A 12,178-nucleotide genomic window follows, 5' to 3' on the forward strand; every position below is an offset into this window, starting at 1 on the left:
AAATTTAAAAGTTATTTCTTTGAGTTGGAATATCCCCCACTGTGCATGCCCCTTCCCCTCCAGACAGGGTCTTACTATATGGCTCTAGCCAGAACTCATTATATGGACCAGGCTGGCCTCAAACTCACAGAGATCCACCTGCCTCAGCTGGCTAAGTGCTGGTATTAAAGACATGGGCCACTATGCTTGGTTGGGTGTGTGTCTTAATGTAGGACCCAACCTGCTCAACCATACATGGCTTTGTGATGGTTCCAATAGCACTGAAAAATTTAAATTCACATATAATAATTATGTCTGTGTATGAGCACATGGTGATATTTTGATACATAAATACAATGGGCAATGTATCAAAAAAGAGTTGTCAGGGTATCTTCCTCAAACAATCACAGTTATTGTGCTGGGAACACTCAAAATCCTTTTTGGTAGGTATCTTGAAATATACATTAAATTGCAATTAGCTACAATTCTCCTATAGTAATATAAAGCATTCGAAATGATTTCTCCTGTCTTGTGTTTCCGTACTTGTTAATCTCTTTCAATGTCTCTTACCTCTTTACTCTCTCCAGACTCTGATCATTGTTTTACTCTTGGCTTCTACAAGGGCAAGAGGACACTGTGTTCTTGTATAAATACTGCTTTGGGCTGTCACGACTCTGTTGCACCCTGATACTGACACCTCCATGGTCTGTTTCATCTAAAAACATTATTCATAGACCCCCTAAAGACATCAGACGGGGCTTCTGTATCAGTACACTTGTTAAGTGGATTATTAAATTCTCTGCAATACCACATAACATAAACCACAATCCTGTCCAGTCCTGAGGCTCCAAGCGATGTTCCTTACTTAACACAGCCTCTCTTATAGCATGAGGAAGGACAATTCAAGGAGGAAAGAAAGGGAAAGGATGAAGAAGAGTTGCATGTACTCTTTAATAATAAAATCCCAGCCTCTCTAGATACACATTGAGCCATTTAAAAATAACGCATTGACTGGAAGACATCCCACAACACTAGCTTCTTAAGACCTGTTTGTATCACCACCCATCCTTGGCTGTCAGACTCTCTTGTGTACATCATAGTTCCTCCCTTCTGTACAATCCCAAAGAGCTAGGCTTCTCTCTGCTTCCTTTATGTTTCTGGGTTTCATTGTAAAATGCTCCATGGTTTCCCTTTATTTTCTGTTTTAAATTCTCTCTCATCCTGTTCTTCATGTTCTAAATCTGCCTACTAGGAATGACTGGGGTTTGCTGGAAACAAAACTCTCAGGCTTTCCAAAGAGATATGTAACAGTGAAAGTTTGCTGCTAGAATTTCTCAGGAACTTGTGAAATGCATGCTTGCTCCTCAGCTAAAGGGCCGTTTGTTTTCTTTTGGTGTTGAATTTTTAGACTTGGCGTCATCTCTGGTTTATGACAGACAATGAATGAATGCTGAGCATGTTGTAACAAGTGATCTGGACTGGTGTAATTCCCTGCAATGGGATGCTTGATGAGCTGAAACTAGAGAATATGTGATTTTCAGGCTCTTAACTTTTTTTTTTTTTTTCTAAAGTAGAAAGTTTGTTTGTACCAGAAAACCAGTCACCATAGTCCTTTGGTATTGGAGTGTGGAGCAAAGGCCCTCTCCTGGAAGGGAGTGGTGTGAGCAGGTGTTTTCTCTAGTTGTATACACAGGGGCCATTTCTGAGGGCAGAAGCACCTTGATGTCTTTCCTTTAGAGGAAGTTTTTATATCACTAACTCCCAGGCATGTTCCGGACACTGCAGCCATGGAAGTCCTTGTTCTTAGACAGGAAGCAGAGACCCAAGAGTTGCAAACAAGGACTGTGAAGGACACAGTTTTTTCTTTCTTTGTGCTGGAGGAGAGACAGTGCCAAGGAACACTGCTCAGAGAAAAGGGACTTGGATGGGGTCATGGTGCATCCTAAGTTGTGAAGGACTGAATAGCCTTTTTGGCAAACACATGCCAACACAGAAGTTGAGGGTCAGTGGGGAGAAGGATGATGATCACGATCTCACAGTTAGTAAATGACAAAGTTTCTGTTCAGTCCTCAACCTTGTTGGCTTCAAAATGCATTCATTTCACCCCATTACTTGGTACCCATAAACTTCCTTGTACTCAGTAAGTCCATGGCCTGCTTGGCACTCTGCAGAACTCTCTACCCATAAATTAATACCAACAGAGGCTTAAATAATTGATTTGCTTATGTTTCTGAATTCTTTCAACCTTTTTCATGTGAGGTACTAGAAAAGACGACATTTTAAAGTAAGAGATAATTCATAAATATCTTTTTGTTATGACACAATTACTAACTCACTTTAAACTGTGCAAAGAGATTTGCCCAACTCCGTATTCCTTCAATATGACCAACTTCATGGGAATTTTCACACAGAGATATAAAATGTTGACAGAACATTTTACTCTAAATGTGTTACTATTAAAGAAAATTCTTTGAATTTCTGACCATGGAAGTTAAGGCTAATTATATCTTATTTCAGATGAAACTAAACATTACAGAAAGGTTTCTGTGAAACCAGCCTATACAAACTAAGTACATTAGTCAGTGTTTTATTGCTGCGAAGAGACACCATAACCATAGCAATTCCTATAAAAGAAAATATTTAATTGGGGGTTGCTTATAGTTTCAGAGGTTTAGTCCATTATCCGTATGGCTGGGGGCAAAGCAGCCTGCAAGTAGACATGGTAGCTGAGAGCTCTACATCTGGATCCACAGGCGGCAGGAAGAGAGAGACTCTGGGCTTGGCATGGGGTTCTGAAGACTCAAAGTCCACCCCCAGTGACATGCTTCCTCCAAGGCCACACCTCCTAATCCTTTCAAATAGTGCCATTCTCCATGACCAAGCATTCCATTCTATGAGCCTATGGGGGCCATTCTCATTCATACCACCACATCATCCAATCAGAATCAGCTTGGTATTGGAATGAATATAATTTAAGATTGTTGTTTTTTTTTTTTTCAAGGATGATGTGAGAGCTATTCTCTGAAACATTCCTAGTACTATTTGTTCATTTTTCCATTGCTCTTTTAAACAAGACATACTTAAAAATCTAACAGTGATAATCGAAATAATTCTCATTGGGGACTGGAAAAAAAGAGGCTTTAGGGGAAGGGTGGAGAAGAAGGAGGAATACTTGAGGGTAAAGGTATTGCAGGGAATTGGGGTCAAGGAGCTGAGGGAGTGGGGTGTGGAATCAACCAAAATGAAATATGTATAGAAATTCCTTGTGGAAATCTGTTACCCTTAATTCTGGTTTCTTTCTTTCTATCTTTTTTTTTATTGGCCTGTTTGTTTTCTAAAGGGAGAAAGAAATCATAGCATTGGATGGATTGGGTGATGGGGAGGATCTGGAGGAGATGGGGGGAGAGAAACCATGATCAGAATATATTGTTTAAAAAATATTTTCAATAAAAATATATATTCACAAAAAGTTTTGTTAAAGTAGTTATCATTGTTATACTATGAATGGGCACCACTGTTAGTCCATAACATGCTGGTAAAAAAAAACAAAAACAAAACCTCAAACAAACAATGGAGATTCTTCTAGAAACAAAATGAAAATTTAAACATTCTTACAGAATTCCTACTTCTATAGCACATAGGAAAGTATTTATTTTTTTTAAGAAAATATTTCTTTTCAAGCCAGGCGGTGGTGGCGCACGCCTTTAATCCCAGCACTTGGGAGGCAGAGACAGGCGGATCTCTGTGAGTTCGAGGCCAGCCTGGGCTACCAAGTGAGTTCCAGGAAAGGCGCAAAGCTACACAGAGAAACCCTGTCTCGAAAAACCAAAAAAAAAAAAAAAAAAAAAAGAAAAAAAAAAAAGAAAATATTTCTTTTCAATTGTAAGTTTTCTGTCCCTGTTTATTAGATGCTAAAATTCTTCATCTGACCCAGCCTTACAGTTTAGAATGATATTTGAATTAATTAATGAACTCAATGCATGAAATGTCTGGTTTTATTGAGTTCATCTTTTTAGATAAAGCAAGACTTCTCTTAATTATTTTAGTTAAGAAAGAACAGTTCCCCCCAATGTACATTTACTCAGAAGAATCGCTAGAAAATGATTAGCTATTGATTGTTATTGACATGTTTATCCTTATTCACCACATACCTCACAACCGAAGGCGTTATCTGAATCCCAGGAAGTACTGAGTCTTGCCGAGAATTTTTAAAGGCCTCGTTTGCTTTTATGTTTCCAGTTCAACATCATGGTATCTGAGTACCATGAAGGCAATTGACGTGGTTTTTCATACCATTTGACAATGAGGTTAAGTCATTTTACATGCGAATGTGTTAGTGGAAATAAAACAAAAATGGATATACTTACAGAGTCAGGAGGTTTCAAGCATTCAATAGAGACTGTCAAGAGACTGGGGGGTGTGTTCCCTCTGTAGATGACAATATGCAGAACACCAGGGTGTAGGAGCTATTAAAACGGCTGTAGAACTTCTACACCAGCTACATGTCAAGGAACATACAGCTTTAAATGGTTCTAATACCCTTCAAAGAGTTCCCCTTAAGAGGCTCTACACTGATGAAGCCTCCTTGTGAATGTTTCTAATGTGCACCTATGGCTCTAAGTTGATCTCAGCCGTGGAATGTCAGCATGTCATAAATCATCCGGGTGACCATTTCATAACTGAGTCTTGCCGAGAATTTTTAAAGCCCTCGTTTGCTTTTATGTTTCCAGTTCGACATCAAGTAATACTACTCTAATTATCATGGGCTAATAAGAAAAGAGTAGAGGGTTGGTGAGAAGAAAAAAAAATGAACTAAATAATGACCTAGCCCTGAAGTTAGCAAGGCTCCAAGTGGACTGATGGAGTAAGCTGGTGGGAAAATTGAGTCATCACTGCACCCAACAGCATGGCGAAGCCCATACAGTTCCTCTACACACACATTGACGGCAGTCCCTCAATTTCCATATCACCTGTCACGTTAAGCTTATGCAGAAAGTTTGAGTGGCACTGTTTTTGTCACTTTGTTTGAATTGCATCTTAAAATTTATCGTAGCTTTAAATTTTATGTGTTATTTCCTGCCTGGTTGCACGTTTATACACACCGAAATTCCAGAGCAGTAAAAAGTAATTTAAGGCAATATTAAATGTCTGCGAGAGCTTTTTCTTTCAATTTACTTATTTTTCCATTAAAAGTGACCATTTGTGAAATAGGGCTCTACATACTTTGGGCCTTTCCTTTAGGACAGTCTCTATAGTGCATTCCTTTGATTGTCTTTGGTAGTATAAATCTGGCTTCTCAGATCATGGACACATTAAAGTTACTACGACAGACATCTGGGTTTTTGTGCCCAGCAACCATAAAACCTCTTGGTTTTTATCCCCCTGTTTTCCTTTCTGGAAAGCAGTCTTGGTGACCTGTCAATCATAAATACCTCCACCCCCACCCCAGGCCCTCTCCAAGGGTAAGGGCTGGACAGGCATCCAAATGGTGTCAGTCAGCCTCTCACTGGAATGTGAGGCTCGAGGAGAGTGACCTAAGAACTGAAAATAGTTGACGCTGATTCATTCCAGTGGTGGAGGCTCAGAGGCCTGTCAGTCGGCTCTTGCTACTGTGTTTTCTGGTTTCGCCTGGATTCTGTTTTGTTTTTTTTTTTCAAGGTGTGCTGACCAACGGTTGCTTTAGTTCTATGAGCCTACTTTTCATATTTTAGCAAATGTTTTATTTCCTATTGGTTTAGCCAGAGTTGATTGATGTTACACACCACTGTTGACTGAATCATGAAGAGAAGACATCTTGCAGAAAGGGTTGGTGATGATACTGGGGAACTCTGAGTCAATAAAATAATGTGGGAACAAGGTCATAAGAACTTAAGAAAATATGTAGCCCTTCAAGGGGCTTCTCACCTCACCATTTTCCATAACACTGCTGAAAGAAGCTTCACAAGCTTAAGGGTTCTTAAGCCCACAGCTTAAGAATCAGACAGAGCCGGGCGGTGGTGGCGCACGCCTTTAATCCCAGCACTCGGGAGGCAGAGCCAGGCGGATCTCTGTGAGTTCGAGGCCAGCCTGGGCTACCAAGTGAGTTCCAGGAAAGGCGCAAAGCTACACAGAGAAACCCTGTCTCGAAAAACCAAAAAAAAAAAAAAAAAAAAAAAAAAAAAAAGAATCAGACAGAACTGGTTCTGACATCAACTGAATATGACTTTGAACATGATACAGCAACTCTTGAAGCCTCAGCTGCTGGTGGTTTCCTCATAATATTGGGGACAATAAGAGTTCAGGAGGCCATTTATATGATCAGGTTCCATGTTCTTGGGTTCAGGCAACCTCGAGTTGAAAATATTTGGAAAAAGAATGACACTGTACTCAACACGCATAGACTTGTTTCTTGTCACCATTCTTTAAATGATAACACTTAATTTACATAAAAATTATTTTGCATTAGGTGACATAGTGATATAGAGATGATTTAAATATCCCGGAAGATGTGTATAGGTGTATTAGTCTGTTTTCTGTTAGTATTATAAGTACCCGAAGTAACTGACTTACAAAGAAAAAATATTTTGACACATAGTTTTAGAACTTCCATTCACGATCAAGCACCCCTTTGGTTTTGGATTTGTGAAGAGTAGCACATCAATGCTGGAGTGTACAGTGTGTCATAACTGATAACCTCCTGAATGGGTAGCCAATAAAGAGAAAAAGACTCGTGTCTCACTATCCTCTTCATAGATATGGTCCCAGTGATGTGGAGACTTCTCACCAGGACCTGCGTCTCATTAGGCATGTGGCAGTGTCACAATTACTCAAAGCATATCTGTAAGTGATGGAGAAGTGAAGTAAAGGAGTGGGCAGGACCCAGGGAGATCACATGGTGGTGGGACTCAGTTGCTACAGCAGTAGGATGTAAAGAGTATCATGGTGTTGGGTTTCAGAGACATTTTCTTTCAAGTATGTCATGTATTTTGACCGTAGTTATTGTGACCCTAAATGGTACAAGAGCAATGTGACGAGGCTACGAACACAACAGTAACATGCACACAAAGACCTGGCTTAAGCAGAAGGTCTCCAGATACCTTTGGAGGAATCCTTCATCTTGTCATTGTGGGGTTGGTGCAGCTGAGGAGTCAAAGGGAACAGTTGTAGTACCAAGTGAACACTCAAACCTGCTAGATTTCTTCCCCTAGGATCAAGGCCCCAGGGGATTTTGAATAGGACATCTGTGCAGACATGGACAAGGCTGAGAATGGCAGGGCTGCGCATGCTCAGTAACTCTCTTGTTGGCAGAAGAACAAACTCCTCCCCAGAAGACCTTTAAATAGGACACTTGGCACTTGCCTCATTGCTATTGGTACCACTCACCATCTCTATGTTGTAGCAAGCTCCCTGATGATGGTGCCATTACTTACTTCTGTGTCCATGATAAGAGCTCAGATGGCTCAGCTATCATCTGGGTACCAGCTATAATGCCCAGTCTGGGAGGAGAATGTGTACACACAGTTTACAAGAAGTCCCTGATCAGTGTGGGCAAGAGTCAAGGAAGGACAACAAGCCTTGTTATAGCATTGTGCTTTTCTCCTTAAGCATAAACACTAAGACTTCTAGGGACCTCCCAGGCCTCCGTTAGTTCTTTGCATGGTCTCCCAGCATGCAGTCATAACCACTCTGGGCCGGTATGCATCTGAGGTCTTAGATGGACCCAGTCTGTGGTTCTGTGCGCTGTGCAGACAATGTTTTCTTCCATAATACAGAACATCCTTTGAATATTGCAATTTATGTTTGTTTTGCTTGGATTTTAACTGGGTCTGCATAATGTTTCCTTGTTCAAAAGAAGAAAACAATATATTATTTTGTTTCATTATCTTTGAATGCTGCCTGAAATAAGAGGCCCTCTGGATTTTAAAGGATGGAACTATGTCTGCAGCCACCCAAATGCAAATTTTAAACAATGTGTAGCATCCCCCAAAGCCCAGTAACTGGATGCGTAAGAGATGTGTCAACTGATGCCTCTTTGAGCTCCACACTTTGACAACTCAGAAATAACTTCTGTCGAGAAGCAGAAGAGTGTCTGCTCCAAGTGAGGCTCCTCAGACAGTGAGCGATTTACTAGCAAACCGTGCCTTAAACAGCAGAGTCTAAGGGACTAAGTGTTAAAAACAATTTTCCTGAAAACTATTACAAGATTCATTTCGCTTGCTGGTCAGCCATAATAACGTCTACACACTTCAGACACCATGTGATAACTCCGGAAGCTGAATATGTTGAGGCGTGATAGGCCCATGAAGTCTTAGTTTTTGGCTTGTCCGTGTTTGGTGGCAGTGAGCATTCACTTAACTGTCTATGTCCCTCTTCATTTATGAATAGATTGGATTGGCTTAATTCTCCCAGTTCTAAATTGCTAATAGTTTACTTGGGATTTCTCATATAATCTTTTTGAGTGGCTTCCTTTTGGTTTTCAAGTAGAAAATCCCACTGGTTGAAACTTTTGTTGTTTATTTTGGTGTGCCATGGTCTCAAGCCCAAGGTGTGCCTGCTTGACAAGCACCCAACACTGAGCTTCACCCCCACAGACTTCTTGGCTAGTAGCATCTAACAGTTTTAATATATATCGAACCAGGTTCTTATTTTTTTGTAATAGAAAGAAAAAGCTCCTTGACAACGGTTTTCCAAAACATAGAAGAAAGATGACCCCTTGCTCAGTAATGGAGCAAGGGAGCATATTGTTAGCAGGCAGATGGAAGTGTGAGCTGTTCTCCAGTGTGGGGTGACAGTTGACGTGGGCAAATTCTATTCTAGTTTTGGCTGAATTGAACCCCCACCCCCAACCCCATGGACCATTCTTTAGGTAATTGGTTTTAGAGTTGGATAAAATCCAGATCCTATCCCTGCCACACACTGCTTGGGTTGTTACAAATAAAGGATTCAAGTTTTAGAATGTTTGGTTGCACATCTCTGAACTGGAGTTGATAATAATGCTTATTTCAGAAAGCAGCCCTAACAGTTGAATGATAACGGGTGAAGACTATCTCACAGGGCCTTCTACTTAGTAAGGGAATACCTAAGAAGTAGTAGGGGCTGGAGGTATAGCTCAGTGGTAGAGTGCTTGCCTATCATGCACAAGGCTCAGTTACCAAGAGGTATTAAGTGCTCTGAAAATGCAAATTAGTTTCTTGGATCTCAGCTTTATGTCCTAATAATCTTGCAGGATCAGGAAAAAACTCAAGAAAAATGTGAAGTCTGATAAATAAGCTAAAGGAACTTGAGTGGAAAACAAGATCCAGTAAAGGCAAAGGTGAGCTGTTCTGCAAATGGAGAAAACAGATCCTGGTGGGGTTTACAAAGGCAGAGGGATGGACTTAAGGAGTGTCAGCTTACAAAAAAGTGAAATAAACCATGTCATATTGAGAAAAAACATGGCATCTTTGTTCCCTTGAAGCTTAACTACACAGATACCTTGCTAAGCACAGGATAAAGGATGCGAGAATCATTTTGTTGGCATCAGCAGAAAACAGCCAGATGGCTTCATTATCCTTTTCATGATGACGAAGGTTCTTGGCATGGACGGACTTCAGTCAGGCTTCTGGGCTTCTAGATGCCCATCTGTGCACTGTCTTGTCTAATCCAGTTTTAGCAAAGAGCCCAGCTAAGTCAGTGACTCCCCTTGATGCTGACCCCTCAGGCCTCTTTTGATCTAGTTCCTCACCCACCCCCTTCCTCCCCAGGACATGTCTGATCACCTAGGCCCATTTCAGCGAGACGACCATTAGTCCAGTTTAGCCAGAATCTCCTTCCCCTGAGTTAGAAAACTTGCAGCTCATGTGGATGATGTGAACTTTTGGCCAAAAGCTTAGTCATCTCTCTAGTTCCTCCAATATTATTGTTACTGTTTTTAAGTTGGAGTAGAAGCAATTTCTTTTAAACAATACAATCACTTATAACTTACATGTCATTACAGTGCATGCTAATTCTAATTAGATAAATGTAGCAAAGGTTGGAAAACACAACTAAAACTTAATCTGTTTTGCAGGGGCTGGGACAGCATCAGTCTAGAAATCTGACTTCTCTTTTCACTTGCTCTAAATTAATGATGTGGAACGTTTCTGGCCCAAAGCCTGATGCAAAGCAAGGGCTCAACAGGTGAGCACTGAGCAGCAGAATATCGGAAGAAGTAAGAGAACATACACATGGTTTAAGAAGTGAAAAGATGTTGGGAGGAGCGGAGAAGAGGCTTAATACTCGAATACAAAGTAATTTCCAACAGTTTTAAAAGTACATAAATCTCGCTATAAAAGTCCCTTGTGTTTGAAATACCTGTAGCAAAACATGACCGAGGCATGGAGGAAAATCAGTCTCAAAGAAGGGAAGGTAGGAAAGAAGATACATTTATTTGCTTTTCTGGCTTCCAGTTTGTGAAATCTAATTGACACCCAAGAGGACCCACCTAGTAATTGCAGTAGCCTTGGTTGTGCATCCTGGACACCTGAAGGGGTAGAATGTGGGAAATACCATAACTTTGTTTTCTGTTTTAGATAGAGAGGAGGAGAAACTTGACTTCAGGACCTATAAATTCTAAGCCCAGTTTTCTCTTTGGGAATAGGGTGGGTGGAGAGCTTGGGAAGGAATTAGGAGGTCAATTTTCATATTCCTCTCAGGCTGCCGTAGAGACAGGAATGTGAAGGCTGACTGGATGGTGAAGGCCTCATAGCTCTGGAGGGATTCTAGGAGAATATTTTCTTTCTTATTCTTTTTGCTGACATAGCATCTCACCTCTGTCACCAAGATGGCCTGGAACTCACTCTATAGGCCAGACAAGGAAATGGAAACTTAGAGCTTATTGTGGGGTGGGGTGGGACAGGACATAGATACCTCAAACTAGGGTTTTCATGTTCCCCCTCCTCCCATCCTAGAGACCCACAGCCTCAATTCCAAGTGCTTGGGTCGGAGGAAGAACTATTTAGCGTCGATCTAACTGGTGTTCTTGTTCTCTCATATCTACCGACTCTAAGAACTGGCAAGCCAATGCCCCATTTCCGGCTTTTCCTGCCCAGTCAGAGGTTAGCAAAGGATGAACATGTAACTCCATTGCAGAAACTTTCATGTTTCAATGGAGTTTTTTATTTTAGGCTTGTGAGAGAGGAGGTTGTTTTCCAACAATGAAATCTTACTTTGGACCCTGCCTTGACCAGAAGATCCACAAGTTTCCTTAGTCATGTGTACCCAACTTGATTATCCCTAGTTATTGATTTCAGTGAAACTCTCTTGACTTGACATTTTAGGGTTATATCTTTTAATTAATTTTGATTGATAAATTAATTATTTTTGTGTACAAACATGCCTGTGTGTGTCCATGTGTATATGGAGGCCAGAGGACAGCCTCAGGTGTGGTTCCTCACATGCTATTCACCTTCGTTTCTTTTGAGACAATGTCCCTTATTGTCCTGGAGTTCTCCAAGCAGCTAGCCTGACTAGTAAGCATGCAGGCATCTGCCTGCCTCTGTCTCCCAGTGCTGGGATTATCTGTTAGTGTTATTTTTATGTGGGTTCTGGGGATCCAATTTGGATCTTTATGCTTGTAAGGCAAACACTTTTCCAAATGAGCCATCTCTCCCTGGGTTGTATCTTTTATGACTTAAAAAGGCATTCTAGTTTTTTTTTCTATTGATGTGATAAACACTGTGACCTAAAGCAACCTGGGGAAGAAAGAGTTTATTTCAGCTTACTGTTTCTAGTCCATCATGAAAGGAAGTCAAGGCAGAAACTTAAGGCTGGAATCTGGAGGAAGGAACCAAAGCAGAGGCCATGGTGGAATGCTACCTACTGGCTTGGTCTCCATGGCTTGCTCAGCTATATATCTCCCAGGATTTTCTGTCCAGGAGTGGCACCATCCACAATGTTCTTGGCCCTCACCTATCAGTCATTAATCAAGAAAATGTCCCACAGATTTGCCTACAGGTGATCTTATGCAGCTGTTTTCCTAGTTGAGGTTCCTCTTTCCAGATAATTCTAGCTTGTGTAAAGTTGTCAAAAACAAAACAAAACACAACACTAAGCAGGACAGAAGAGAATTCAAAGATCATCCAGGAAAACCCTCACTAAAGCAGACATTTGCTCTCTGACACTGCAGGCCATGTTCTTGTGAATCATGCACAGTTCTACCTCCTACTGGTTAGGCCCACTCAGTCAGGACCGTTACCTTTTT

This window comes from Peromyscus eremicus, chromosome 11 (genome assembly GCF_949786415.1).
Source record: "Peromyscus eremicus chromosome 11, PerEre_H2_v1, whole genome shotgun sequence".
Lineage (NCBI taxonomy): Eukaryota > Metazoa > Chordata > Mammalia > Rodentia > Cricetidae > Peromyscus > Peromyscus eremicus.